This window comes from Vombatus ursinus, unplaced genomic scaffold (genome assembly GCF_900497805.2).
Source record: "Vombatus ursinus unplaced genomic scaffold, bare-nosed wombat genome assembly UNPS02014177.1, whole genome shotgun sequence".
In the NCBI taxonomy this organism is placed as follows: Eukaryota; Metazoa; Chordata; class Mammalia; order Diprotodontia; family Vombatidae; genus Vombatus; species Vombatus ursinus.
In genome coordinates this window covers 568061-574060 of record NW_020953955.1, presented here as the reverse complement: position 1 = coordinate 574060, position 6000 = coordinate 568061, and positions in this window count along the sequence as shown.

Below are 6000 nucleotides of genomic sequence, written 5' to 3'. Positions count from 1 at the left end.
CCTTCTCTCCTTGCCCCCTCCCAACCAACCAGTTGGAAAACGGCAGTTAAACCAGGCCAGCAAGACATTCCTAGCGCTTTAGAATTGTTAATTGTTGTTTTGGTTGTTTGTGTAGGGGCAAATCAGAGGGAGAGAAGATGCCCACAAGTGAAGTAGGAAAAGGAGGCAGACAAAAAGGAGGGAAAGGAAAGAAGAAAGAAGGGGAGAAACAGAGACCAGAAGACCCCGGCCCTTTAACGAAGAGAAAATAAAAGGAAAAAATCTTTGGCTTTACCCTTCTGGGAGCTGAGGATATCTAAAGTTCTCTTCTTTCTGGTCAATTTCCTGCCACTTCCCTCTGCCTCTGCTCTGGCTCTTCCCTTCCTTTTCCTTTTCCTTTTCCTTCCCTTCCCCTCCCTTCTTTCCCTTCCCTTCTCTCCCCTTCCCTTTCCTCCCTCTCTCTCGCCTTCCCTCTCTCCTGTGTCTGTCCTCAGCTCCCCCTTTCCCACTCCCTCTCTCCTGCCTTTCCCACCTCCTCCTCCTCTTCCTCCCCCTTCCCAAGTCTTGGCTGAGATGAGATTGTGCAGCCTCCTGAGAAGAGCCGGCGGGGAGGAGAGCTGCAGGCAGCCGGCCGGCTGGCCCTCGGTGCCCTCTCTCCTTTTCTTGCTCTTCTCATTCCCCTCTTCCCCCTTTTTCTCTTTCCACACTCCCTGCCGTCCATCTTGAATACTTGGGATTCTTGAATGGAGTGAGCAGGATCGCTCCCCCTGGCTCCCATTGGCTGCAGGTTAACCCTTTTGAAACGAGATCCTCCTTCCCATTGGCTGTCAGGTCCCCTCTTTCTCCCCTCCCCTCCCACCCCCTCCCCTTCCCAATAGACCATGATGTCATGGCGCTCCCCGGGCACCCCCTCCCCTGGCCTCTCGCCCCTCCACCCCCTCCCTCCAGAATTCCCCACTCCCTGCGCTTCCTGTTACACTTCCCAAGAGGATTCAGCGGGGCTGGTTGGAGCCGAAGGCAGATTGAATCCCACCCCCACCCCCACCCCCTCCATGTGGCCCCAGGGTTGGGATAGGAGAAGCCCCAGTTCTCCCAGCTTTGGCTTCTCTCTCATTTCCAACCCTGTGCTTCTTCTCTTGCAAATAAATATCAGAGATGATCCTAGGATTCATCTTGGACTCTGGGACTAACCTTTGGCTTGGAGATATTAGAAGGTCAGAGGAGATGATCACAGAGTTCCACCTGGACTGAGCACCCCCTTAACCCAAAGTTTGGGCCCACAAGGGAGCCCGTGGAGCCCAGAGTCCCTGGGACACACCCACCCCAGGGAACACAGTAGTGTCTGGCCCCTGAGTCCCTTGAGTGAGAAGCAGCGGGCTGGCAGTTCAGCTCATGAAGGTCTGGGGCCTTCCTATTTAGTCCAGGCTGGCTCTAGAAATGAGTCCATTGTGCAGGTCCCTAAAGAGCAAGATTTGATCCAGCCAGATCTGGAACTGTGGAAGAATGAAGATCCATCGGGACATTTTCCCTTCCTGGGATTCAGCTCCCTCCCTCCTTTCTTCAGGCCAGATCTTGCCTTCTGGGACTCTACAGCTTGGGCTCCTGAAGGGACATGAAATCTCAACCAGCAAACACAGAGGGAATGGAGGCGAGAAAGAAGCCTTCCTATTCACTTCCTAATACATGTGCTAACTTACAGGTATGCCTGTGCCCGGACATTTAATGTCTCTTCAAAAGGAGGGAGGAAAGCCTTTTGCCAGGTGAGGTAAAAGTCCTCCCTTTGTCCCTGTGCCTCACAAAAGTGTCCTGGACAGAAAGTAAGAAAATGGAACTCAGGTCTCTTTCTGTCTCTTTCTGTGTTTCTCTTTCTTTCTGTCTCGGTCTGTCTGTTCCTCCCTCCCTTCTCCTAGGATTTTAAAACTAATTAAAAATGAGAGAACAGTCCTCTCATTTCACCAATGAGAAAACGGAAACCCGGCAAGGTGAAGTGGTTCATGTGAGGCAACAGAGTATGTGTGCACACGAACGCAATTTTATCTGCACATGTTCACATAACTATGGATCCACACTTTCATGAATAACACCCAGCTGCTGATTGGCTGATTGATGCATTCATTCAGACCTTACGTGGGTCCAGATCACTGAGTGATGACAGAGTCTGGTTCTAGAAGGATAGATGATAATACTCTGTTTATACTCTGCCCTGGTGAGACTCCATCTGGAGTCTTGGGTTCAGTTCTGGGTGCTGCATTTGAGGAAGGAGATTAATATGCTGGAGTTTGCCCGAAGGAGGGATACAATGATGGCGAGGATATTGGGAACCAAGCTCTAGAAGGATAGACTGGAAGAACTGGAAGTATTTAGTATGCAGAAGAGAAGACTTGAGGAGGGTTGGGTCATATGCAAACTCTCTTCAAGCACAAGAACTGCTATGCTTTGATGGAAGGATTTCTTCAAGAGGGCTTGGGGTGAGGGGACATGAATAATAGCCACCTTCAAAAATCCCAATGGCTGCCATACGGAAGAGGCATCAGACTTGTTCAGCTTGGCCAGAGATGGCAGCAATGAGTGGAAACAGAACCAGAACTTAGCTTGTTACAGTGAAAACTTTCCTACTCACCAGAGCTGTATCAAAACAAAGCAGGCTGCCCCACAAGGTAATGAGTTCCCCATTACTCAAGGGCTTCAAGTGGAAAGGATTTCCTGTTCAGGTACTGGTTGGACCAGATAACTTTTGTGGTTCCTTTTAGAGCAGGATCTATTAGCCTGTGGTTCCATGGTCTCTGTGGTCCTTTCTAAACCAGTACAGATGTTACTAAGGAGTGTTTGGGAGATCAGAAAGGGGACTAGTCTGGGTTGAATGGAGAATTCCCATTGGGGAATATCAGCCAGCCCCAGGAAGGGCAGAGCCCACTGAGTTTACAGGAAGGTGGGATCACCACAGTTCATTATCTGCCTCAGCTAGCCCAGGATTTCAACCATAGGTGGGTCAGGCATACTGCAATCACTGGAGCTGTAGTGGAGACATCAGCAAACTAAGGGGATAGGATGGCAGCCATGCCAAGCTACCTCCTTCCTCCCCTGAGAAGAGGGCAAAGAGAAGAAACATTGGGGAAGGAGAGAAAGCCCAGAACCCATCTGTTGCCTGGCTGAAAAGCAGAAGGAGGCATTGGCAGGGGCAGCTCCAGACCAGCTGGGGTAGGGGCATTGGCCAAGACTTTTGAGTTTGCCAGGCTGGAACCCTCTTTCACGTCCATACGGTGGGCAAGATGGGTCCAGGAGCCCAGCCATGCAGTAGGAAAAACCTCCCTGAAGTAACAGAGGATAGAGGAGAATGGGGAAACCCTGGCTACGGTGCCTGCATCACCCAGAGCTCCAAAGTCCCACATTGGGACGAACCTCTTTTGTTCTGAAGTCCTCTCCCACTAAGTTTCAGAGCCATAGGATGCCTGATAGAATGGCTGATCCAGAAGAAATCTTAGAACCAAAGATGTCAGAGCTGGAGTGGACTTTTTGTTGGGTGATAGATGTCAAAAATGGAAGAGACCTGGGAACAGAGAATATTAGACAGAGAAGAGAACTTTGATACGGTCTTGTTCAGACTAATTTTAGTGTAACTATACTCCCAAGACCCTGTTCCTTTTGGGGGAACTAGTAAATGAGACACCTAAGAGCAGTTAGACATCACCCAATTCATTGTGGAAAATTAAAAAAAAAAACACATGTGCAAGTCAATCAGAGTTCCTATTGGGAAATGTGTCTGGGAATGGTTGGGGAGCACTTGTAAATTTCTGTTTCTTGTCATCTCTGAAGCGTAACTTGGAGAGGTTCCCCTTTTCCTAGAGAGTGGCCCACACTCATTCCTCGGTTTCCTGCTCAAAGAGCAAGGTCAAAGTTGGAGATGAAGATTGGGAGTCATCTACAAGTTGTAAAGATGGATGAGATCTCTCAGGATCCAAGACCTGGAACGGATCTGGAAGCTATTTAGTCCAAAAAGTCCTCTCTGATTGAGAATCTCTTCGAAAGTGTATCCCACATGTATTCACTCAGTATTTGTTGGAAGACTTCTCTTGAGGTAAACCTACTCCCTTCAGAAGTAGCCCATTCTGTATTTGAATAACTCTGAACAGCTAGGAAGTGTTACTTTGTGTCAAGCTTAAAACATTTCTTTGCTACTCCCATCCACTGGTTCTAGTTTGCCCTTCTGAGCCAAGGAAACAAATTCTTATCCCACTTCCACAGAACAGTCTTTCAAATACTTGGAGAGAGCAGGCTTATCTTCTAGATGAATATTCTTTTCTCCAGGCTGAGCATCCTCATTTCCTTCACCTGATCCTCACAGGACATCATGTGGAGATCCTTTACTATCCTGGTCACCTTCTTCAGGACAGTCTCTAGCTTCATGTGTCCAGAACTGAACCAGATACTATAAACGGGGCCCAATCAGGATGTAGTAGAGTGCGACAATGACTGAATGAATGAACGAGTATTTCTTAAGTGCTTACTATATAGAGGCACTGGGTTGTCGGTGGCTAGGAAGCTGAGCTTAGAGTTAGGAAATCTGGAGTTTAAATCCCATATGGCCCACTTGTCAGCTGTATAACTCTAGGCAAATCACTGAGCCTTTCTCAGACTCCATTTCCTTATCCTTAACATAGGAATAATAATAGCACCTACCTTTCAGGGATTTTGCGTGATGAGATGACTTTGCAGACCTTAAAGTGCTATATGAATGCTAGCTGTTATAATCATAATGTGCCAAGAACTGGACTTTGTTGAAAAAATATTCTAATTAATATTTTGCTAGTGATGCCAGGGTCCTCTGATCTGAGGTTTTTTTTTTAAGGAGGAAAGTAGGGAAAAAAGCATTTATTAAGCACCTACTATGTTCCAGGCACTGTGCTAAGCCCTTTATAAACATTATCTCATTTGATCCTCACAACAGCACTGAGAGGTAAATGCAATTATTATCCCCATTTTACAGTTGAGGAAAATGAGACAGAGGTTAAGTGACTTGTCCAGAGTCATACAGCTAAGAAGTGTCTGAGATTAAATTGGAACTCAGATCTTGCTGACTCCAAGCCCAATCCTCTGTCCACTGTACCACCTACTAAAGGTAACTCTCTGGTCAGATATATAAGATAGCCCTGGGTATTAGAATAACTAGGGCTATCACTTCCTTAGACTAGGAGACTATTCTTTCTTAATACACCCCAAGACTGATTCTGCTTTCTCGACCACTCTATCACTGCCTCCTCCTGTTGGGCTTGCAAAGCATGCCCAAACCCCTTTATCTCCAGAGCAGAGAGTGTAGCTGGAGAAAAACAAAGGATTGATGATTGAGCCCTGGGCATGTATTCACATTTTGATGGTCCATGACTCTGTATTAGACCTTCCCAGAAGGTCTTTAATGTAGTTGGGCAGATCTGAGGCCACACAGAGGGGAGGGGAACAAATAGGGGGAGATCAGGCCAGATATGCCATAAACCCCGTTGGAAGATGAGAGGAAGAAATGTCTTGCCCAGGGATGTTTAGTAGGTCAGGGCCAGGAACTGGATATACAACCAAGACCCCCACCCTGGGGTCTGACTCACTGCACTCTATCAGGGAATGGGGTGTACAGGATGGGAGAGGGTAGTGGAGCCAGAACTGAGTGTCTTTCAATGGAAACTCTTTGATCTGCCTATCTAGTGAGAAGAGTCCAGGAAGAAGGGGTTGAAGAGCTGAGGTCCCTCCAGATAGGAGCTTTAGAGTTTATCTAGATAGATTCCAAAGCAAACTCTCCCCACAGAGGAAATTCAAAGAACTAGGCAAGTTTTAGTAAGAGGAGAGGACCCTTGTTCTTCCCAGAGCATAGATGACTCTAGGGGTGTCCTAGGCATGTGTTTCACTTGAGAGTTATTCACCTTTTCCTTCAAGGATAAAGGACTCAGTTATTACCAGCAGAGCTATAACTAGTATTTTTTCCTCTGCTGAGGATACAAGTAGTTGGGGAAAATGGGGCAGTGATAAGGGCAATTT